The sequence below is a fragment of the Rana temporaria genome, chromosome 2 (assembly GCF_905171775.1).
Source record: "Rana temporaria chromosome 2, aRanTem1.1, whole genome shotgun sequence".
Lineage (NCBI taxonomy): Eukaryota > Metazoa > Chordata > Amphibia > Anura > Ranidae > Rana > Rana temporaria.
Window position 1 is genome coordinate 51,262,830 of NC_053490.1, and position 26,054 is coordinate 51,288,883.

Genomic DNA, 26,054 nt, shown 5'->3' on the forward strand with positions numbered 1-26,054 from the left:
GCTCCCGCGCCGGACGTACTGCGCATGCTCCCGACGCAAATTTCCCGACGTGCTTTGCGCAAAATTACGACGCGCCGACGTTTTGTGAATCGCGACGTGAAAAAAAGACTTGCGTCGGGAATTTTTTTTTTATTTAAAAAAATTAAAAAGCGACGCGGGAAAGACGGGTATACTTTTACATGGTGGAGTAATTTTCCACTTTGTAAAAGGTGCCCTATCTTTGCGACGGCAAACTAACACTTGCGGCGACGTAACGACGGGAAAAAGTTTTGTGGATCGCCGTAACTGCTAATTTGCATACCCGACGCTGGTTTACGACGCAAACTCCCCCCAGCGGCGGCCGCGGTACTGCACCCTAAGATCCGACAGTGTAAAACTATTACACCTGTCGGATCTTAGGGATATCTATGCATAACTGATTCTATGAATCAGTCGCATAGATAGAAACAGAGATTCAACGGCGTATCAGCAGATACGCCGTCGTATCCCTTTTGTGAATCTGGCCCAGTGTCTCTGAAAAAGTTTTTGAAATGTTGGCAACTATTGGTATGGACTCCACTAGACCTCTGAATGTATGCTGTGGTATCTGGCACCAAGCTGTCAGTAGCAAATCACTGCCTCCGCCGGCTTGCCTTCTTCCCGTAATGCATCCTGATGCCATCTCTTCCCTAGGTAGGCAACACACATGTACCCCGCTAGGGTGACCACGTGTCCCGGATTTCCAGGAACAGTCCTGCATTTTACAGGTCTGTCCTGGGCAACTTCTTTCCAGGAAAATACAGTGTCTTAGAATAAACCCCCTCCCCTTATCTGACACCCCCAAAAAGTACCGCCACATCGCTGCTTTACTCACTGACAGTACTTGGCCTGGCCAGGAATGTCTGGAGAGGAACAATCCCCGCCCCCTACTTGTGATTGGAGAAATCATAAATCCCAACACTTGTGTCTAATCACTGCAGGGCAGTGGAGAGCCAGTGCTGGAACTAGGTAGACCGGGTCTCGGCTGGCCAGCACAAGTTCAGTGAGTAAAGTGCCAATGCTGCGGCGATTTTTGGGGGGTGTGATCAGTTCTTTTGGGTAGAGCATGCCCGCCGCCCCAGCTGGGCTGTGATTCGTTGCAGCACAAGCTGATTTTTGGGAGGAGTGTCCCTAAATGGCAGTTTGGAAATGTGGTCACCCTATACCCCGCCATTCACATGGTGTAAGAGAAAACATGATTCATCAGACCAGGCCACCTTCTTCCATATTCAGTGGTTTCGTTCTGATGCTCTTCTGTATTTTTTATGACGATACAATAAATTTGGACTGATTTAAGAGCATGTATGGAGTTGCAGATTGTCCTTTATACATCACCAAAAAGGGACAATTGCGTGTCCTGGTTGGTGTGGTGGGGGGCGTTGGATAGTTAGTACAGTCGCTCTTCTTGAGTTGTCAGCCTTTTTTGTTCAGCCCGCTAGGTTGAACGAAAAAAAAACTAAGTTAAGTAAGTTAGAGAGGCAAGTGCTGTATTCACAAAGCACTTGCGTCCTAAGTTACGGCGGCGTAGCGTAAATGTGCCGGCGTAAGTGCGCCTAATTCAAATTGGGAAGAGGTGGGCGTGTTTTATGTCAATAAGGCATGACCCCACGTAATTGACGTTTTGAACGTACGGCGCATGCGCCGTCCGTGGACATAACCCAGTGCGCATGCTCCAAATTACGCCGCAAAGACTCATAGGTTTCGACGTGAACGTAAATTACGGCCAGCCCCATTGACGGACGACTTACGCAAACAACGTAAGCAAATTTAAATTCAACGCGGTTTCGACGTCCATACTTAACATTGGCGGCGCCATCTTTTTGGTGGTTTATCTTTACGCCTGAAAATGCCTTACGTAAATGCCGTATCTTTACTGCGACGGGCAAGCGTACATTCGTGAATAGCCGTATCTCGCTGATTTACGCATTCTAGGCGTAAATCAGAGTACACGCCCCTAGCGGCCAGCGTAAATAGTCAGCTAAGATACGACGGCGCAGGCGGTCATATCTTAGCAACATTTAAGCGTATCTCAATTTGAGAATACGCTTAAATATACGACGGCGCAGATTCGGAGTTACGACGGCGTATCTACTGATACGCCGGCGTAACTCTACCTGAATCTGGCTAGTAGTGTGTACCAGGCTTTAGTTTAGTAAACGTGTACTGGCTACGTTAGCACCAATCCCATTTGCAGTTGAATGGTGTGCCTATTCCTCACAAATGTGTATAATTTATTATCTATTTAGGTCCGCTCATTCACTGTTGCCTTTTCCCTCCACACAGATAAACTCTGATTTATCTTTGATCGGTGCTTATAATATTTTACAGGGGGGTATAAAACGGATTCCACTCTTCTGTAAATAACTCATTGATTTGCCACGACAAGATGTATGGCTTCCAAAGTGACAAACCATTGGGCTGGTTCTTTAATTCACCTGAACACGGTGATCCATGACTGGAGAGATGACACTTGTAGTCTTCAGCCGTTCAATCAATAACATATTCCTGCGTTTCACCTGCTGTCTATACGAATGCCAGGGCTGTATGTTTCAGAAACGTTCTGTCTAATTAGCTTGTCAACGTAAATGGAGCCTTAGCCGGTGCATCTGAATGATTGTTTTAAATGTTTCTGCAGAACTGGGAACAATACTGGATGACTTCCAAAATGCCCCTTTTCTTTGATAGCGTAGAAGCGCGGAAGCCGGGCCTCCGAGTTTACGATTTCTAAAGAAGTGATAAAAATATAACCACATACATTTTATTGTTATGAGGATATTAAAGTGTAGTCTGTTCTTTTCAAAGTGCCATTTACTGTAGTGGTTATGCAGATGGATAATTAGTAGGTTTAAGCAGATAGAGTGCTGTGTAAAATAGTATCTAGGGCAAATTAGATTTTTTTTTTCTCAAGGCTTGCGTTGTTTGCTTTATTTATGATGGTTTAACCTCTTCGTAAGGGGAGAACGTGACAAAGAATATTGTTAAAGAGCAATTGCAGGCAATGAGTGAGGACAATCAGTCAGCTATACTTAAGCCCCGGACCAATATGCTGCCTAAAGACCCAAGGGGTTTTTACAGTTCGGGACTGCGTCGCTTTAACAGACAATTGTGCGGTCGTGCGACGTGGCTCCCAAACAAAATTGACGTCCTTTTTTCCCCACAAACAGAGCTTTCTTTTGGTGGTATTTGATCACCTCTGCGTTTTTTTATTTTTTGCGCTATAAACAAAAATAGAGCGACAATTTTGAAAAAAATTCAATATTTTTTACTTTTTGCTATAATATCCCCCAAAAACATATATACAATTTTTTTTTTCCTCAGTTTAGGCCGATACGTATTCTTCTACCTATTTTTGGTATGGTTTGCGCAAAATTTATAGCGTTTACAAAATAGGGGATAGTTTTATTGCATTTTTATTTTTTTTATTTTTTTTACTACTAATGTCGACGATCAGCGATTTTTTTCGTGACTGCGACATTATGGCGGACACTTCGGACAATTTTGACACATTTTTGGGACAATTGTCATTTTCACAGCAAAAAATGCATTTAAATTGCATTCTTTATTGTGAAAATGACAGTTGCAGTTTGGGAGTTAAACACAGGGGGCGCTGTAACATTTAGGGTTCACCTAGTGTGTGTTTACAACTGTAGGGGGGTGTGGCTGTAGGACTGACGTCATCGATCATGTCTCCCTATAAAAAGGATCACTCGATCGATGCGCCGCCATAGTGAAGCACGGGGAAGCCGTGTTTACATACGGGTCTCCCCGTTCTTCAGCTCCGGGGAGCGATCGCGACGGGGCGGCTATAAACGAATAGCCGCGCCGTCGTCCCGGATCGCTCCCCGAGGCTTACGGACCGTCGCATGTACCGGGGGGGGGGTCCCGATCGGACCCCCGACCCACGTCAAGCAGAGGACGTATAGGTATGTGCATGTGCCTGTCCGTGCCATTCTGCTGACGTATATTTACATGAGGCGGTCCTTAAGTGGTTAATGCCATCCAGTAACACCGCAACTGGGCTGAAGCCAGCAAGGTCATTCGTTCTAGCTCAATCTAAGTTCTATGGAATGCTTGTAATCACTTGTAGGCTAAGGCAGGTTTGAATCTGATTGGTGGCTGAGAGCAGTGTTGCCAACTGACCAGATTGAAATTTACACCCAAAATTTACTGGCACAGCCAAGTTTTTACTGACATTTTCCAAAGGTTACAAAATTCCAGATTTAAGTGCAACTTTCAGTATTTAAAGTGTTACTCAACCCAGGACCCTACGTTCACTATATCTTCTCTCTCACGGTATGCAGAACATGGAAATGCAATTATTTTTGTATTATTATTAGGGCTGTTACTGATCAAAATTTTTCTGTTCGATTAATCGTTTTTTTTTTTTATCGATTAATCGACTAATTTCAATTAATTATAACGCACATACAGATCCAACTACTTTTAGCTGATCTCCTTGCAGGCTGATTCCCAGTGCAGCTACCAACCACAGGAAAAATGGATAGCAGGATACAAAAAACACACAAAGGCAGCGCTCGATGGGAATAGCATTAAAACTTTTATAGTCTTCAAGTAGGTAACCAAATAAATATTGCACTGGAGATAAAATCGATGTAGCTACATAAACTGTAAAAATGGTGCGAGTAATACCAAAAGCAGTCATAAAAACATGTAGCTAAGTATGATACTGGTATAAAAATGTGTACAGCGATACCACTGCTGAATCCAGATGAGGAGAGGTTAACATCAGTCCGTCGGCATGTAGATGTCCCATGAAGGGAACTATCACAACTCCCAGTGGATGGTTGTAGAATCCCAGGTTGATAGAGGGAAGTGATAGAGGGAAGTGTAACAGCCCTTGCGTGTGGCAGATAGTAAGGTCCCGCCGGCATGCAGATATGAAGGCACAGCAAAGGAGCCCTTCAGATGGACACGGCAAGCCCCGCCGGTGTCCGTGACGTTACTGGATTTTCAGACGGAACTCCCTGAAGGCCCAGAAGCCGGCGGAGAGGTGAGTACCAATCAAAAGAATTTTAATCGATCAAAAAGATTTTGATCGATCAAATACATTAAAGATTAATAGATTAATTAAAAGTTAATTTGTACAGCCCTAATTATTATTATTATTATTTTTGTATGCCTAAGGCCTCGCGCTCACAGGGGCCTCGTGGCCGCCTAATTTGCGTCTGCCCGATCACTGGACTGACCAACAGTCTCCAGGTGCCATCTATAAAAGCTGTGCGGGCAGCCATAGGGCACACCGGGCGGGCTGCAAGTCCATGTGGGGCCCTAAAGCAGCTGAGCTGCTCCTTCAGCCCGCGCCACTTACCTGGCCTCTCCGCATCTGGCCGGCTGCCTATTCGGGTCATGAGTTGGGCCAGGCGGTGGAAACTTTATCCATTATAGGCGTGCGTGGGGCCTAGTGCCGATAGGGGGAAATAATATAAAAAAGGTACAGTAAATTAAATACACTAGTGCTTTTTTTACCACTACTATTCCTTTATATTGGCTTTTAAAAATTTACAAATGCACCCATTTAGAAATTGGATGAAAGGTTTAGCACTGGATCAAAAATTAGGACAGGGGGGGAGTACTCACATTTGCCACATCCGTGAATATACGGTAGACAAAAAAAATTACTCAAAGGGCAGTGATTGGTGGTCGGACTTTAGCCTTGCCTCTAAAGTCTGACCACTAATTATTGCCCTTTGAGTCATTTTTTTTTTTTGTCTACCAGGTTTAGCACTGGGAAACACTTTTTGAAAGATAAAAAGTGCATTTTATATACAACTATATAGATCAAACCAAAATGAAGGACAAATGAGGGGGAAAGAGGGACATTGTTCCAAATCAGGGACAGTCCCCCCAAATTAGGGACAGTTGGGAGCTATGTATAGTCTTTGACTATCTTTCATGTCTACTGCCTCTGACTGTTTTACGTGGCTTTACATTAGCTGAATATTATGTGCCTAGAGGTTTTAGCTAATTACACAAGATGTTCTAAATATAACACACCGTTATAAGCCAGGCATTGCAGAGTAATTGTGTCTTCTATGTATTCATAGTTGTAACTTTCCTATGATAAGGTGCCAACATTAACCTAGTTATAGTTACATTTGTCTGTAATCTTCTGCTTCGCTTTTGCAAGCCAAGTCCCACACTGCCATCTTTTCTTCTTATGCCAACAAGGTGTCCGCTATTCTTTCAGAGAACCCCCTGATGACGCACATGTGTAGTATGGTGTAGATACGTGAATATCTGAGGAGACTTTCAACATAAAGGGGGACCTCATTCTTGCCTTTCCTTTCATGGAGCACAGCATGGTCTGCATGCCACCAAAAAAAAAGGTATTTAAAAATAATAATTGCATCTATGCTTTATGAAAGAAGTAGGAGAAGGAGCAATATTCTTCAAGAAGTAAGGGGAGTGAAGGTACGCTTTAATCTCTAACAGCGTTCAACATCTCACACCAAGGCTACCTGCTTACTACTACCTTGTTTAACTAATTTAACTAAGGTCCTGGAGTGGCCTAGCCTGTCTCCAGACCTTAATCCCATAGAAATTATGTGGAGGTTCGAGTTACCAAACGTCAGCCTTAAAACTGTAATGACTTGGAGAGGACCTGCAAAGAGGAGTGGGACAAAATCCCTCCTGAGATGTGTGCAAACCTGGTGGCCAACTACAAGAAACGTCTGACCTCCAACAAGGGAGTTGTCACCAAGTACGAACTCATGTTTTATGAAGGAGACAAATACTTATTTCACTCATTAAAATGCAAATCAATTTATAACTTTTTTGAAATGCATTTTTGTGGATTTATTTTTTGTTATTTTGTCTGATAAAATAAACCTACCATTAAAATTATAGACTGATCATTTATTTGTCAGTGGGCATTGGGAATGTGTTTCTACCAATTACAGGGTGTCATAAGGCAAGAAATGCTGGGAAATCTCTCCATTAAAATGACATAATGAGTTTTTAATGTGTTCCATTTTAAAGTTAATTTAAAGGCACACTGTAGTCAAACTTGAAAGTTCTACATGGTGAGTTGAAGTGCACTGAAGCAAACCTGTGTTCATTTCAGTTATGTGCAAGGGAATTCGGAGAATGAGAATACACATAATTGGGTGCTTAACTGCTTGCCGACCACCTTGCGTAGATTTAAGTTGGCAGAATGGCATGGGCAGGCAAAACAACATATATATATATACTGTATATGTTGCTTTGAACCTACCCCCTAACGCGCGAGTGCTAAATAGTGTTGCTCACGAATATTCGCATTGCGAATACTCGACTCGAATATAGCATATTCGAGAAATCGCGCTATATTTCGAATTTCGCGGTGAATATTCGCAATTCCGAATATTCACATTTTTTCAATTTGATTTTTAAAACAGATCACATCCTATCGACGTCTAAAAGCATTGCTGGTATGATTAGAGACCCTGGGCCGAGTAGCTAAGCTGAGGCGATCATTTTATCTTGCCAAATTGAAAAAAAAAAAATTGCGATTTTTCGCTATTGCGAATGCGAAAATGATTGCGAATTTTCGATAACTGTGGTAGGAGAACTCTGATTGTCTCTGATGCAAAAGGGGGGGGCTTTGTGTATGTGTATGTTATGAATATTTGTATGTTTGATATTATTTTTTTTTGTAAGAAGGAAAAAATTGCGCATACCTTAAAAAAGGGGAGAATACAGCAGCAACTCAAAAATGTTATACAACATAAATTAATACAAGACAGAAAATGGAGTCGCTCTACAAGAATAAAAAATATGTCTAGTGACAAGACATGTGGGCAAATTATAAAATAAGCAAGCGCAAATAACTTGTGAAATACACAGTGAAACAAATATATAAAGAAATATAGTCCCAATAATAGAAAAATAATCTTTCATAAAAATGTCTTTGATATGTGAAGTGAAAAAAAGTCCAAAGCATGCAGCATGAACGTGTTCAATCTTCAAGGTGTTTGATTGACAAACGGCTGTGACAGATGGATAGAGTAAAGAATCACCACCAATGCAAAACACTTTTTATTTTGTATTGTAAAATATCACGAATATTCTGAGCCAATCAGAGTGCTCCTTCCGCATTTGCCGAATATTCGCAATTATTTTGTATTGTAAAATATCAAGAATATTCTGAGCCAATCAGAGTGCTCCTTCCGCATTTGCCGAATATTCGCAATTATTTTGTATTGTAAAATATCACGAATATTCTGAGCAAATCAGATTGCTCCTACAGCATTTGTCGAAATTGCGCAATAAATATCGCATTCGCATGTTGCGATATTTCGATAAAATATCACGAATATTCTGAGCCAATCAGAGCGCTCCTCCAGCATTTCTCGAAATTGCGCAATAAATATCGCATTCGCATGTTGCGATATTTCGATAAAATATCACGAATATTCTGAGCCAATCAGAGTGCTCCTACCGCAGTTATCAAAAAATCGCAATTATTTTCGCATTCGCAATAGCGAAAAATCGCAATCATTTAATTTCGATAAAATATCACGAATATTTGAATTTAGCGAATATATCTCGAATATTCGAGATATATCGCGAAATCGAATATGGCATATTCTGCTCAACACTAGTGCTAAAGTGGTTAAAGGAAAAATATAAATTGACTTCACCTTCCTTCACAGGTTAATAATTCAGACCCATTGTGTGACGTCAAAACAGCAACTATCAGATCTCAAGTAAATTCTAGCTCTCAAGGTCATACTTAAAGTAAGTAAAGTTAAATAAAAGATGAAATATAAAAAAACTTTCCAAGCTGCTCCTTTATAATATTTTAAAAGTGCATTTTCAGATTCTTCCATACTTCCAATTCTGACTCACTATAAGGTAAATCCATCAGCTATGGGTCACTTGTGTCTAAAAGCATATCCACTAAAAGAAAAGGAAATAAATGTACCTTTCCAATGGCTCGTGTTTTAAAACACAGCTGCATCTCTGCTACCTGGCTGGTGCAAGTATTTGACACTTCCGAGTGTGTGGAATGCTTTCTCCCCTGCCACATGCTGTGGTTCCTACCGCCAGCTCATACTTCACTACAGGTGGTACAAGCTGGCAGAAGAAACCACTGCATGTGGTCTGGGGAACGAGTATTTGACCCAGCCAACCAGTCAAATCGTTTTATTGGCCAGGAAGCCGTGAAACAACGTTGTTTCAAGATGGGGTCAACCAGAAAGGTAATTATATTCCCTTCTTTTTTAGCAGATATGCTTTTAGATTCAAGTTACATAGTTAGTCCGGCTGAAAAAAGACACAAGTCCTTTCCATTGAATGCAATAGGAGGGGAAAAAAATATGCAATGCTATATACACAATCCTATACTCCCAGTTGATCCAGAGGAAGGCAAAAAAACTCCAATAAAGCATGACCCAGTTTTCTCCAGCTGGAGAAAGAAAATATCTTCCTGATCCCCCAAGAGGCAATTGGACATTACCTGGATCAACTTCACCTATAAATGTTAGTACCCAGTTATATTATGTACATTTAGGAAAGAATCCAGGCCTTTTTTTAAAAAAAATAATCTACTGAGCTGGCCAGAACCAGCTCCTGAGGGAGTTTATTCCACATTCTCACAGCTCACTGTGAAGAAACCTTTCAGTGTTTGGAGATTAAATCTCTTTTCCTCCAAACATAACTCAATAACTCAACACCAAGTTTACTATATGGACCACTTATTTATACATGTTGACCATGCCCCCAACTCTTGGTGTTAGTGCCAGGAACTACTCCCCACTGTTGCTGACTGTTGGGGTAATAATGCCCCAAGGGCTGGATAAAAGCAATAAAAGGGCCACATCCGGCCCGCAGTTTGGAGACCACTGCTATAGACCATCAAACATCAGTGAACATTAGAATATCAGTAATAGCTGCTAACCTATCTCTTTTTTTCGTTTTTTTTATGTAATTTTGGACAGAAGAACTAACAATTCTTATGGAATTTCATCTAAGCCAGGGGTGCCCAACCAGTGGCCCAGGGGCCACATGTGGCCTGCGGAGCCCTCTGATGTGGCACATGACCTCCTGCTCTGGGATGGAATAGAATAGAATTCTGTTATTAAAGGTAATTTTATTACTAAAATCACAGTGTATATCTGGGCATATCTCTTCTGCAGTGGTTACTGAGCTGCTTTCAAACTGATCTGCACGTTACCTGCACTGAGCCATAGACTTCTGTAATTACCTGCGAGTTTGGTGAGCTTTTTAAAAGTGCACCAAACCTGCAGAATATAATAGAAGTCTATTGCAAAGTGCAGAAAAGTCAAAGGTATACTGCGTGGCACCCATGGTGCAGGAAAAACCACAACGCATCAGTGTGAAAGCAGCCTTGGGCCCCTTTCACACAGTCAATCCGACCCAATTCGACTCTCCATGCACCTCTAAGAAGTGTAAGGCCTCGTACACACGTTCGAGGAACTCGACGGGCGAAATACATCGTTTTCTTTGTCGAGTTCCTTGTTAGGTTTGTCGAGGAACTCGACAAGCTTGCTTTGCGTACACACTGTCAAGACAAAATCTCCTCGTTCTCAAACGCGGTGACTACAACACATACAACGGCAGGGGAAGTTCGATTCCACTGGCTAAACTATTGGGGCTGGTTTTGCTAATCTCATGTGTTTGCGTGTTAAGTAAAAGTTTGTTAAGAGACAATTTGCACTTTTCAGTCTGTTACAGCTTGAAAAATGTGTTATCTCCATTACAAACGCTACTTTTACTCCCGTCTCATACTTTATTCTGAGCAAGCGCAGGTTTCTTAGCATACACACGCTCGAGTTTCTCGTCGAAAACCAGCCTGTCGAGGAACTTGACGAGCCAATTTGAGACTCCCGTCGAGGAAATAGAGAACTTGCTCTCTTTTTGGCTCGTCGAGTTTCTCGATAGTTTCCTCAACGAAAATGTACACACGACCGGTTTCCTCGGCAAAAAAATATCTCCCAGCAAGTTTCTTGCTGGTTTTTGCCGAGAAACTCGGTCGTGTGTACGAGGCCTCAGACGTAAACCGACTTGGCATATGCAGAGCGGACATCCCGTCCACCCGCTCTACTCATTGTGGCCCACGACCGGTTACTAAGTCGCTTAAAGCGGAGGTTCACCCAAAAATCCACTTTTTGACATTAGCTGTAGAATACTGCTAACATCTGCAGTATGCTGTTTTTTTTTTTTTTTTTTACTTGTACTCATCGTTATATGAGCCCTTGTTTTCCGGCTCCGAGCGGGGAATCCTGCGGGGAATGGGCGTTTCTAAGTGAAGAGGAGTTGATTGACAGCTGCTAAGGCGCGTCTTGGCCTCTGTTTAATCTTCAACTGCCATGATGCTGCACATGTGATCAGTTATGACACCATCCATTGGATGGTTTGACAGTTTGGTTGAGAGCACAACCAATGTGACAGTTAGCATTCCCGGCATGCCAGGAATGTAACTGCTTTTTCAAACTGTTAAATTGATGGGTTTACTTCCGCTTTAAGGATGCTGGAAAGTTCATTTTGAGGGTGAACCTCCGCTTTAAGTGGCCCTCGCTCTTCAAAAGGTTGGGCACCCTCTAAGCGTAGTTGTTTCTTCAGGATAGTGCTTCAAATCAGCAGCAGGCTGACATGTAGGCAGGGTATGTGGCTGCTTAAGACACTGCTTGGTGCAGTTTGGTCAACGAGGGTAGGGTAAAAGATCTTTGCCAACTGCCGCTAAAGAATCCAGCTTGGTGCAGCAGTAGAGACAAGAGCAAGCCCCGATTCAGAAGGAATCCAGGTGGCTGTCATTTCTTTCCTCAGTTGAAGGTGCAGATGACAGCCAGCTGGAATCATTCTACAACAGTGCTACTGGGAACCAGAAGAGATTCTGCAAAAGTATTGATATGTTTCTTCAGTTGAAACTTGGAAAAATATATATTGTTACATAACCTGATATGTTTGTTGATTACTCTTGTCTTGGCCGAGGCTCTTCTATAAAGAAGATGGAAGAGACAACAAAGGAAGTGCTAGATGCGGATCCCGTGTTTCAAGTTTTATCAATCAATAAACCCAACCATGAAACTATAATGACTGATGAACAGAGGATTGGTTCATAATGAAATATCAGATGAAGCCTGCCATGTTTTTCATTAATTCCCAGACTGATAGACAGCAGCAGGGGGAGTCGATATTTAGTTCATTATCAAAACTTCTCTTTTCTCTTTTTTTTTCATCGGTCTCATCTGCTACAGATTAAGTGCTATTCAAAGAAGGAAGAGCCTAAGCCTCACTAAAAAGTCATATGGTCTACAAACACTAGTTGATTGTGAACTATACTAAGCTAAGATCTATGATTATATCCATTAACAAAATGTTTAGCCCCTTTGAAGGAACCTCCCTAGTCAGAACAGAAAATAAAGCTTTGATGTATGTATAGGGACACTCACCTACCTGCTGTAGTTTTTTCTTCAGACATACCTGTAGTGTGCTGCAGTGGTCCATATGAGTCCCATTTGTCAGTGACCTAGGAACTTCCAGGAAAAGCCAGATTAGCCTGTTTTGCCAACTGCCTGACCACCACTCCCATTCTCAGTCCTAAAATGATGTCGGATCCAGGCTGCACTATAAATAGAGTTTCAAGTGGTTGTAAAGGTTCAATTTTTTTCTTTAAATAACAAACATGTCATACTTACCTCCACTGTGCAGCTCGCAGTTTCTTTGAGCTGCAGTGTGCATGTGCCCTAACTATAATTGTTCCCTTCCTCCTACCTACCCTGTCTAACTTTTATTTAAAAAATATGTGTATACATACCAATTTTTAATCCATTCCAGTGCAATTACATGATCCCACAGCTCCAGCTCTCCTGTGTTACTTGCTGCTGCAGGGAAGAGGAGGGAGCCTCAACAGCGGCTGGGTCACGGGAGCCTATGGGTAATGTCACAGCTCCCAAAATTTCCAGGCCGTTGTCGAGCTCTCCCACAGAGCTGCAGGATCACATGACTAGACCAGAGCAAATTGAAAATAGGTACAGTAAGTACACAGGTCTTTTTTATACAGGTTTGGTAGAAGGAGGGAGATGAGAACATTTTTAAGAATTGTTATAGTTAGGCGTTTCTTCCACTTTAAAGTGGAGTTCCACCTAAAAGTGGGACTTCTGCTCATCTTATTCCTCCCCCCTCCGGTCACAAAATTAGCACCTTTCGGGGGGACAGGTATCCTTTGCCACATCCGGGGAGTCCCTGCCGCGGAGCTGTGACGTCACCACGGGGCTCCCTCCTTTTCCCCCCGGCCGCCGGGCCAATAGGAGAGAGGAGCGGGGCCTCGCGAATGCACAGTAGGGTTCCCGGCGTGAAGCCGAAAGGCTACACTGCCAGGTTCCCTTACCCACAATGGCGGCAGAGCACCAGACAGCTTATGTAAACATCAGCTGCGGGTGCCGACATCGCTGGACAGGACTCCAGGACAGGTAAGTGTCTATTTATTAAAAGTCAGCAGCTGCAGTGTGTGTAGCTGCTGGCTTTTATTTTTTTTTCAAGGCCAGAACACCACTTTAAGGATAGGGGTTGAACCCATTGATTATTTGTATATGGTATTGTTCATAGCTAGAGCTCCAAGAGTGCAGTCCTGTTCAGCTCTTGGCTTTTTGAAAGTTGTAAGCGCCATATTACTCTATTGGAGTTTTCCATGTTAGCAGAGGCATGGAGTTACTGGACAGAGCTGTTTGAATGTAACATCTAACAACCTATTAGTGCTAACAAGAAGAACTTCCAGCTTCGGCTCCGTTAATTTGCACTCGTGTTACAGGGTGCAGACAGCCATGACATCGTGCAGACAGATAGCATGCACTTTGCAGTATTTTAGGGTAAAATGCTTCACCTATAATAGGAATTATGTCAACTTCTGTCTACACTGCAACATTAATGAGAGATACAATCAATGGTGGTGTAAGATTTCTAGGCCCCCTCTCCTGTCAAACTACCGTCTTTTATTGTCAGTGTTTGCCTTCTCCCTGCGCCCATTGTGGCGTTATGCAAATAGCCAGACCTGTTAAAATGCAATTCCACTATTTGGAGAAAAGAAAGACACTCGGAATCACAAGATTAATAAATATCTACAGTATGTATGTTTATTTGCTTTTTCTGGGGTGTTTCTTTGCTTCCCCATTTCAGAATTCCCTGTTAACTAAATAGCATTTTTACCCCAAATTTTTTTTCAACTTTGAAAGCATTTAGGGCTCTTTCACACAGGCAGCGAAAATAGGTGGTTGGGGTGCCCAATGCTAATCAAAATGGTTAAAATAGGGAGAGGATGGAGGTGTTGCCTTGCACCTTGCATCGTGATAAGGCAAAAAGAGTTCAGCAGGCGTTGACAATTTGCAACCGCCTCCATTTTCTTCTATTAAAACGCCTCAAAATTGCACTACAAAGGCACTATAAAAGCACCATTGACAATTACAGAGGCCCGGATTCACAGACACTGGCGCATATTTATGCCGGCGTAGCGTATCGAATATACACTACGCCGACGCAGCGCACAGAGGCAAGCACAGTATTCACAAAGCATTCGCCCCCAGTCGCTCTCAAATCTACGCTGGGTTTCCTCAGCGTAAGCCAGCGTAGGTGGAAGTGGGCGTGAGCCATGCTAATGAAGCGTGACCCCATGTAAATGAAGGACTGAGCGTCATAAAGTTACGAATAACGTACGGCGCATTCGCCGTCCCGTGGACGCATCCCAGTCCGCATGCTCAGAATCACGTCAAAACAACTGCCTAAGATACATCGAATTACTGCCTACAACGTGAACGTAACCTACGCCTAGCCCTGTTCACGTACTACGTAAACGACGTAAAATACGACGGCTGTGTTCCCTGGTCCATACCTTTTGCAGGACTTGCGCCTCCTATATGTGGAATAACTTTACGCCGGACGTAGGACTTACGCAAAGCGCGTATATTATGCGCCGGGCGCAAGTACGTTTGTGAATCGGCGTATCTCCCTCATTTGCATAGGAAATCAATGGGAGTACCACTTGCGGCCAGCGTAAATTTGCGTCAACGATACGCCGGCGTAGGAAAGTTACGTCGGTCGGATGAAGCCTATTTTCAGGTGTATCTAGTTTTGTGGGCACGGCGCATAGATACGACGACGCATATTTACACTTACGCGGCGTATCTCGAGATACGTCGGCGTAAGAGTTATGTGAATCCGGGCCAGAGTGTTTAAGGCACAGTTGCAAAGTGACCATTGTCCATTTTAGCCATTTTGTAAAAAAAAAAAAAAAAAAAAAAACATTTCACAGGGTAACCTGTGTAACCGATGGTAAATGTAACCGATGGATTCCTAACCGATAGGTCAAAACCGATCGTTAGTAGGCACAACCATCGGTTAAAAATCCACGCATGCTCAGAATCAAGACGACGCATGCTTAGAAGCATTGAACTTCATTTTTTTCAGCACGTCGTTGTGTTTTACGTCACCACGCTCTGACATGATCTGTTATTTAACCGATGGTGTGTAGGCGTGACGGACCATCAGTCAGCTTCATCGGTTAACCTATGACAACTGTCCTTCCGACCGTTCTCATCGGATGGACTGATCGTGTGTACGAGGCTTTAATGTAACACACGTTAACCTGTGTGACATAACACGCGTTAACACATGTGCATTAATGCACCACACAAATATACATGGAGCCCAGTGTGTCTATGATATGGACTTTTCCATTAAAAAAATAAAATGACTGGATTGATGACCTCCCAAGAGAATTAAAAAAATAAATAGATAGTCAGGAAAACATATTTGCGTTCTCTCCAGCGCGGAAGCATAAAGGTTTTTGCTATAATTCATAATATTCTTGCAAAAATTCAAGCAGCTCCTCTATTGGGGGAGGGGGGGAAGCGGTTCTTGTAATCTTTTTCATATGTTCAAGAAACCATTTAAATACAAAAAATGATAAGAACGTATCCCTGTCAAAATGATGACTCAAGCAAAAAAGGAAAAAGCCTATAGGGCATAGTGCGCTTTTGTATATTCCGTATGACTAGGTGAATCTAGAGCATGCTGTTCTTATATAAGGTGCAAAGGGCAAGTCTTCTACCGAGACTGCAAACTGAGACATCCCTGGCAGATAGCAAGGAAAGATGAAAATACTTTGTAATCTATTACCAGAGCAGTCAAGCTTGTGCTACTGTGTATCATGGATGACTGTGTCAAAGAACCTTTGTAGAACGGAGAAAAATGGGCCAGTTAATTATGCCCAGTCCATTGCACAGAGTGTCTCATTACATAGGATTAGCTGTGCCGCCAAGAAAAAAGCCAGATCCACGCTTTATTTTATCATCGGAAGACTAGTGAAGTGCGGGAAGAATGGCAGCAGGTTTTGTAATCAGTTGGCCGGTTTCATTCCATCTGAAATGTCTTATAGAAGTGTTTAGGCCTCATGCACACTGGCTGTTTGAAAATTTTCGCGGAACGCCTTTTTCTACTGGCAGAAACGGAAGCTAAAAGAACGCGCGTATCGCACACATGTTAAACGTTTGAGCATTTATGGATTCCATTGACCAGAATATTAATTCATCTTGGCAATTGGAATGAATAAACAGTGAAGCACCTCATGCCGCATACACATGATCATTTTTCGGCATGAAAAAAACGTTTCTCAAAAACGTCATTTAACTGGTAAACGCCCGCCGCATGTACGTCCACAGAATGGCACGTACAGGCATATGGGCGTACATGTACATCCCCGCCTTTCCGCGGGTCGGGGGTCCGATCGGGACCCCCCCCGGTACATGCGGCGGTCGGTAACCCACGGGGCGCAATCTGGAGCTGGAGCTGAAGAACGGGGAGAGCCGTATGTAAACACGGCTTCCCCGTGCTTCACTGTGGCGGCTGCATCGATCGAGTGATCCCTTTTATAGGGAGACTCGATCGATGACGTCGGACCTACAGCCACACCCCTCTAAACCTACAGTTGTAAACACACACTAGGTGAACCCTAACTCCTACAGCGCCTCCTGTGGTTAACTCCCAAACTGCAACTGTCATTTTCACAATAAACAATGCAATTTAAATGCATTTTTTGCTGTGAAAATGACAATGGTCCCAAAAATGTGTCAAAATTGTCCGAAGTGTCCGCCATAATGTCGCAGTCACGAAAAAAATCGCTGATCGCTGCCATTAGTAGTAAAAAAATATTTTTTTATAAAAATGCAATAAAACTATCCCCTATTTTGTAAACGCTATAAATTTTGCGCAAACCAATCGATAAACGCTTATTGCGATTTTTTTTACCAGAAATAGGTAGAAGAATACGTATATATATGTTTTTGGGGGATATTTATTATAGCAAAAAGTAAAAAATATTGAATTTTTTTCAAAATTGTCGCTCTATTTTTGTTTATAGCGCACAAAATAAAAACCGCAGAGGTGATCAAATACCACCAAAAGAAAGCTCTATTTGTTGGGAAAAAAGGACGCCAATTTTGTTTGGGAGCCACGTCGCACGACCGCACAATTGTTTGTTAAAGCGACGCAGTGCCGAATCGCAAAACCTGGCCTGGGCATTTAGCAACAAAATGATCCGGGGCTTAAGTGCTTAAAATGATCGTGTGTGGGCTTCACATAATTTTTCAGGTTCTGAAAAACGTAAAAAAAAAAAATTGGAACATGCTGCATTTTTTAACGTAGTTTTAAACTATGTCGTTTTTCGGGTTGTAAAAAAATGATCGTGTGTGGGCTAAAACGATGAAAAAAACCTGCGTATGCTCAGAAACAAGTTATGAGACGGGAGCGCTCGTTCTGGTAAAACTACCGTTCATAATGGAGTAAGCACATTCATCACGCTGTAACAGACAAAAAAGCGCAAATCGTCTTTTACTAACACGGAATCAGCTAAAACAGCCCAAAGGCGAATGGAACTTCCCCTTTATAGTGCCGTCGTACGTGTTGTACGTCACCGCGCTTTGCTAGAGCATTTTTTAAAATCGATGGTGTGTAGGCCACATCGTTTTAATGATGAAGTTGGGAAAACTTCGTTTTTTACACATGCTGAAAAACAACGTTTTTTTTCATGCTGAAAAATGATCGTGTGGCATAAGACTGGCTCACACCAGATGCCTTCCAGTGTGTTTTTAAAACATATCCAGAACATACGTACTTTAATTGCCATGTATTCCAATGGCCCTAGTTCAAACCAATGTAGTCAGTTCTAAGGCTTTCAACAAAAGTACAACCTGCAACTTGCTCACCAGGAACGCATCAGAACACATCTAAACGCATGTATACGCGCTGGCATTCACTTAAGAAATCATTGTCCTAAAACACATATGTCATACAAAAGGTTCATGAGCCAAAACCGTCCCTCTAGGCCATGTCATGTGGACCTCGCAGCTGATTTTTAAGCTGGAGTTCCGCCACGTCTGACTCTCAATCTGTGCTGTCACTTGTAAACACAGAGGCCTTCTATATTTACAAGGACAGCTTTGCTCTGGGTGGCTTTAACAGATCCCTGCAGGCAGGGCAAAGCAGAGACAGAACTCCAGAACCTGACAGACAAACGATCTTGCTGCAAGGTGAGGCAGAGCCACCTACACACTGGTACTAGAAATCCTTACACTGATACAAGAGCCACCTACACTGTTACTCCTGAAATCTGCACTTTGTATGGAGCATACCCCTGAACTTTGGACTCTGTACATATCGTAATCATGCACTCTGTATGTAAAGTACGTCTGCGCTCGGTATGGTATGCTCTCCTGGACCCTGCACTCTGTATGTAATGCACTCCTCAATTCTGCACACTGTAAACAGTGCACCCCGGAACTCTGCATTCTCTACGCTGTGTACTCCTAAAATCTCCACTCTGTACAAAACTCACTCCTGAACTCTGCACTCTGTACGTAGCACACTCCTGAACTCTGCACTTTGTACGTAGCATACTCCTGAACTCTGTACTCTGTATTTAGCATACCCCTGAACTCTGCATTCTGTACATAATGTATTCCTGTACTCAGCAATCTGTGCGCTGTGTTCTCATGAACTCTAAACTCTGTATGTAACACACTCCTGTTCTCTGTACTCTCTATGTAATGCATTCCTGAACTCTGCATTATGTAGGTAGCGCACCCCTTAACTCTGCATTATGTACGTAGCACACCCCTTAACTCTGCATTCTGTACGTTACGCACTCCTGAACTCTGTACTCTGTGTGTAGCACATTCCTTAACTCTGCACTCTGTATGTAGCCTACCCCTGAACTCTACACTCTGTACATGGTATATTACTTAACTCTGAACTCTTTATGTAACTTACTCCTAAACTCTGTATGTAGTGTACTCTTGAACTCTGCACTCTATACGTAATACACTCCGGAACTCTGCACGCTCGACATATCGCAATCCTGAACTCTGTGCTCTATATGTAAAGCACTACTGAGCTCTGCACTCTGTACGTAGTGTACTTGTGAACTCTGCATTCTGTAAATAACACACTTCTGAACTCTGCATTCTGTATATAACACACTCCTGAACTCTGAACTCTGTACATAATGCACACCTGATCTCTTCACTCTGTACATAGCGTAATCCTGAACTTTGTACCTAATGCACTCCTGAACTCTGCACTCTGTATATAACACACTTATGAACGCTGCACTTTGTATGTAATGCACTCCTGAACTCTGCACTCTGTATATAACACACTTATGAACTCTGCATGTTGTACGTAATGGCACTCCTGAACCCTGCACTCTGTACGTAGTGCACCTCTAAACCCTGCATTTGAGTCATTACTTAAGTTATTACTAAAACCAGTAATAATCGTATGCAGAGGCGATTATTTAATATGATAAAGACCTACAGACACAGTCAGCCCTTTGAAGGCAACCATACAGCTGATGTGTGCAGCGATGAAATTAGGTTTGACACCCTCATCAACACGCATGTGCTAAAGCAACACAACCATGTGAATGAGCCCTAAGTTATGTCTACAGGTGTGCGTTCCAGCAGAAATATTTGCCCGTGTTTGAAAGAATCTGTACAAAGTGACATCTCTGATAGTTGCCTGTGCTGAGCTGTACATCAAATGCTGCATAATAAATATACACCAGAAGACGAACACGCTAGGCCTAACGGACAGAACACTAGCTCTTCTATGCTAATAGAACATTTAACATCTTTCTCATGTTTCTGGCAAGTGTCAATGTTAATCTGACCAGAAAGAGAATTGTTTATTAAGTGTATACGACCCGCGAGACCACGAGCTCCCTTGTAATATAAAAATTTGAATATAATTACTTGGGCATGGCGCTCAGTATGAGTCGTCCCAGCGCTTGAATGTTAAGTGATACATTAAGAATGACATCTAAAATGCAAATTTCACAAAATATTATTTTTTGCCGTTTCCAAAAAAAAATGCGAAATGCGATTGAAATGATCCAGCGGGTTGTGCCACTGAACATTTTAATGGGGTTAAATCAGCCACCCTTTCTTTTGTTTAAAGCTGAACTCCAGGCATAAAACCTTTCTTTTTAAAACACATTTCTCAATAACCACAAAGGATATACATTATGTTAGCGGTGCAACGGATCAAAAAACTCACGGTTCGGATCGTTCCTCGGATCAGGAGTCACAGATCGGATCATTTTTCGGATCGGCAAAAAAATCTCGCCCACTGTAATATCCACATCTCCCCCCCCACCGTTCACCCCCCCACCAACTATAGTAACCCCTCGGTGCAGACACCCCCCTCCTCTCAGTACAGAGACCCCCCCTGCTCTCAGTACAGTGACCCCCCCTCCTCTCAGTATAGTGACCCCCCCTCCTCTCAGTACAGTGACCCTCCCTCCTCTCAGTACAGTGACTCCCCTCCTCTCAGTACAGTGACCCACCCCTCCAGGTAGTACCGACAGACACTCCACCACCCCCTCGGGCAAGACACCCCCCCTCAGGTAGTACAGACACTCCCCGAGCGGTGTGTCCCACGAGTGCGGGCTCCTCCTCTGTGGGTGTAAACAGAGAAGGGCCGCTGCCGGGTGTACCAAGATGGCCGCGGCTCCAGAGCTAGGCCAAAGCCGCGGCCTTTCCTAGCGCTATGGTCGCGGCTCCAGGGGTAGGCCGAAGCCAGAGGTAGGCTTCGGCCTAGCTCCGGAGCCGCGGCCGTAACATTAGGAAAGGTCGCAGCTTCGGCCTAGCTCCGGAGCCGTGGCCATCCGCGGATCACAGTGTGTTCTGATCCGAAGGGGGTGACCCGTTCGGTTCACGGATCAACTGTGATCCGTTGCACCCCTACATTATATGCTCTTTATGTGCACCAAATGCCTCTACAAACCCCGATTTTTTTCTTGTAAAAGCAGTGACATCATCATTGTTACATTACATAGACTGAGTGGAGCTCAGAGAGGGACCTGGTGGGCTGTCGGAAACCACAGGAGGGGGCGGAGACAAGACCGATCACCCTGCCCTAGCAGAGGGAGCAGCAGTGAGCAGTCTTTATTACAGGAAGCTTAGAGGTAAAGTGTCAGACTGGATTATTGCACAGACCTAGAAGACGTACACAAAACACACCAAGATTCAAGGACACACATGACGAATGTATTAGGACAATATTTGCTTATCCTGGAGTTCAGCTTTTAATAGATTCAAAAGACAAAAAATGAATAGAGCTCTGATATCATCATAAAATGTGTTTTTCTTACCTTAGTATCTGGTATCAGCATCTTGCAGTCACTGTACAGCAGAGCTTAGTGAGGGGAAGGGAGAAGCAGCGCCAGGAGCCAATCAGGTGGGGTGCGGTAAATCTTTAGGGCTCGGTTACACTTGGGGGGAGGCGGTAAAACATGCAATTTTATCACCTCCTCAACCACTTCCCCTCAAGTTAAAAAGGCAGCTGCTAGGGATGTACACATGCAGTGGCTGCAATGCTTCGCTTCAAGCCACAGCAGGAATTTTACATCTTGTCGGTGGGTACTACAGCCTGCAGAATGCGACTTGTTCAGGTGAATAGGGCTTCGCTGCAACCACCCTGCAATCATGTGCAATGCATACGGTTCAGTGTTGCCAACCTACCAGATTGAAATTTACTGGCACGACACCCGAAATTTACTGGCGCAGCCATGTTTTTACTGCCATTTCACAAAAGTTACTAAATTACATTTATAGGGGCAAATTTCAGTATTTAGGCTACAAACAAGTACGCTAGGCAAATGGCAATGTGATTTAAGGTAGATATTAAGGTAACATTTTTGATATAATAAGGGCAAATTATTTAGTCACATCACCCCCTGCCTCCAAAACCCCCTGCCTTCACCCCCCTCTGCGGTGCCACAATCTCCCCCTGCCTCCAATCACCCCCTGCCTCCATCGTCCCCTGCCTCCATCACCCTCTGCGGTGCCACCAACTACCCCTGGCTCCATCCCCCACCCTTTGCGGTGCACCATCCCCCTCTGCGGTGCCACCATCACCCCCTGCCTCCAATCTCCCCCTGCCTCCATCCCCCTCTGCTGTGCCACCGCAGCCACCATCACCCCCTGCTTCCAACACCCCCTACCTTCACCCCCTCTGCGGTGCCACAATCTCCCCCTGCCTCCAATCACACCTGCCTCCATCGTCCCCTGCCTCCATCCCCATCTGCGGTGCCACCAACAACCCCTGGCTCCATCCCCCACCCTCTGCGGTGAACCATCCCCCTCTGCGGTGCCACCATCACCCCCTGCCTCCAATCTCCCCCTGCCTCCAATCTTCCCCTGCCTCCATTGCCCCCTGCCTCCATCCCCTTCTACGGTGCTACCGCAGCCACCATCATCCCCTGCCTCCAATAACCCCCTGTGTCCAATCTCCATGCGCAGTTCTAAGCCAAACCGATCTCGGCTATTTTCACTGGCACATTCCTGCAACCACGAACTGTCCGTAAACATACGGACGGTTGGCAACACTGATACGGTTGTGGTGCAGTAGTGCAGCATTTAGGGGATCGCTTTTCAGAGGACAACATTTAGAGAACTGATATTATTGCGGTATATTCTGACGTGTTGTTTTTATAGCAATTATAAAGGTTCACTTTATTGCAGACATTGCATCCATATACGAACAGCCGACATGAGAAAATAGCCTTTGAATTGACACATTTATTCCAGTTCTGTGTTATCCCTGGAGTTCTTTCATGGTATCATTTTCACCAATTTCAGCAATTATATAAAATGCAGTTTGCTCAGCGTGAAAGAGAAATGATTACAGAAAAGGCAGGAGGAGATGAAAGAGGCAAGGAGGGAAGGTGACAAGAGGTAAGGGGAAGTTCCGAGGGGCTTTGTTTTAATTACAGGGGGCCACAGGAGGTGAATTCGGTCTCAATTGCAATTTATCTAAGCTTGGGTCCTCTGCACATTAATCCTGTGCCTGCAGAGCCCTCCATCAGCGGGTTCCCCCCACTATATGATGGTGGTGTCACTCGCAAAAACATGATGACATGAACTTGCTGTACTGTGTATTTTCTCTGCTTGGTGACCCATAACAACCAATCAGACGTTGAAAGATGACTGCTGAGCGCTGATTGGTTACTGTGGTTATTGTACCGATGTACTTAATGCCTCGTACTGATAATTTATTCAAATAGGCAGAGGAAATAGGAATGGTAGTGTGCAGGAACGTGTTGTAACAGCTCTATTACTATTCAGATCCTATTTTTCCTGGGTTGTCATGCATTATAATAACTTTTTCTATTAGGATAGGGTACCTGACCAAAAGCGGGCACTCATGCAGGGCGCACGCATGCAGGGCGCACGGGCGGTGCCCCGCCTAATCCATGCGCTCGTGATTAGAGCCCGAGGCTAGGGCTGGGAAACAAATCGATTCAATTTAAAAATCGAGTAGGTAGGTCAAATCAATTCAAATAAAAAAAAAAATTGATTTGTTAGATTTTTTTCCCCAGAACCGGCGCCGGTCCTGAGGATCTGCGGGCAAGCGTTTTTAGGCCAGGACACGGCTTCGGCCTAGTCAGTGAGGCCTGACGCCACGGACTAGGCCAAAGCTCTGGCCTCCCCTAAAAACTCCTGCCCGCAGATCCTCAGGACCGGCGCGGTGACCATAAAAAAACAAAAAAAAAATCACAGATTTTTATTGGAAAAAATCGCCGAGCTCTACCCAAGGCTCTAATTGGCTTAAAAAAAGGGTAGCCTGGGGGCGCAGAGCACCCAGTTGTGTGACATTAGCAAATTAGGCCTCGTACACACGACCGGACATATCCACTGAAACTGGTCCGCCGACCAGTGTCAGCGGACAGATTCGATCGTGTGTACAGGCTAGCAGACAGATTTCCAGCAGACAAATGTTTCTTAGCATGCTAAGAAACATGTCCGCTGGAAAGCTGTCCGGCGGACATGTCCGCTTGTTAGTACGTCTAACCAGCGGACCGAAATCCCACGCATGCGTCAAATTGATTTGACGCATGCGTGGAAGCATTGAACTGGCGCGAGAGAGAACGTCAGTGTTGTCTACCGTAAACACCCGAGTGTGACTTCGGGTATTTTCGGAAGGCGTGACGCGCTTTATCAGCCGTCAATCAACTCCTCTCAGCTTAGGAACGCCTATACCCGGAAGTAATCCCCCGCTCGGAGCCGGATAACAAGGGCTCGTATAACGATAAGTACAAAAAAAAAAAAACAGCATACTGCAGATGTTAGCAGTATGCTGGAGGGATGTAGCTAATGTAAAAGAGTTTATTTTTGGGTGAACCCCCGGTTTAAAGAATCACTAGAAAATATAAAAGCCGAATTCCATGCAGACACTTAAAGGGGTTGTAAAGGTTTGTTTTTTATTTTCAAAATAGGTTCCTTTAAGCTAGTGCATTGTTTGCTAACTTAACTTTTCCTTTGAGCTCCCTCCTAAATGTTTTTTTTCTTTGTTTGAATTTCTCACTTCCTGTTCCTCCTCAGTAAGCTGTTCTGGCTGACTAACCCCCAGCCAGATAATGGGGGCACTGAATTGTGTGCCTCGTCTGCAGCTCTCCTTTAAAGTGGAGTTCCACCCATAAATATAACATTACATCAGTAGTTTTAAAAAAATGTCATTAGTCCTTTACGAAAAAACTTTTTTTTTTTAGATGCCTTCAAAGTGTTGTTGCTAGGCAGAATAGTTAATCTTCCCACTTCCTGCACCTAGGTGCTTAATGCTTCCTAACCTACACCGCACAGACTCCTGGGAATGTAGTGGGTGTAACTTTCCAGGAGTCTGTGCACTCCCCAGTCTCAAAGAATCATGTGACTTGGACAGCACAGGTGCTGAAACCTGATCTGACACTGCTTGTGCAGCACTGAGCATGTGCAGGATCTGCAAGGCTGAAATCCAGGAAGTCATACAGTCTGGCTTCATGATGCCCACACTTAAGATGGCCCCAGTCAATTTCTATTTTATAAAGTGTCTAAATGCTGTAACAACCTAACAAAACGGACCTTAGTTTACAGACTAACTTTACTAGAATACATTAAGCTTGTGTATTACAGGGGTATTTATATTTAAAAAGTGAAATTGTGGCTGGTACTCTGCTTTAAACTCCATCCAATGTCTTTTTCTGACATCAAATGGAGTCGTTTTTTTAAGTGTATAAAGAATCTAATATGTAAACTATATAATCACAACCTTAATGGTAGTTTTCTTATTCTCCATTTGTCTATAGTAGTTAGCATTTTCTCCACAACAGAACAGTAATCCCCGTGTGACAGCAATATTTATTGTATAGAAAATGCAAAATGCCATCTTCTATTCATTGCAGATAACTAAACATTGCAGATGCCAAATTACAGTGATTGATCATAAATTACAGAGCCTGCGCTCAGCACAGTGGAATCTACAATACATAATAATGCCGAGCCTGGAAAGTAATGTTTACATACTAAATCTAATGTGGCACATCAACGAAAATGTGAGAATTTGCCACAATGGAAATTGTGTACTCTGTTAATCCTTTAGCCTTGTGAGCTGTGTGCCATTACGCTACAAAAATGTAATTTTTTATTTATTTTCTTTATGTGCTTTGGTCTAAAGGTTTATTCAGAATCAGTAATTCTCTTGTTTTG

The 26,054-nt window shown here is 43.6% G+C and overlaps 1 protein-coding gene across 1 annotated transcript in view; it reads left to right on the forward strand.

The window, feature by feature from the left end:
- The window catches only part of CNTN5 (contactin 5), a 2,004,044-nt gene that overhangs the window by 23,204 nt on the left and 1,954,786 nt on the right, over nucleotides 1-26,054 (forward strand). The gene's annotated exons all lie outside the window — the stretch shown is intronic.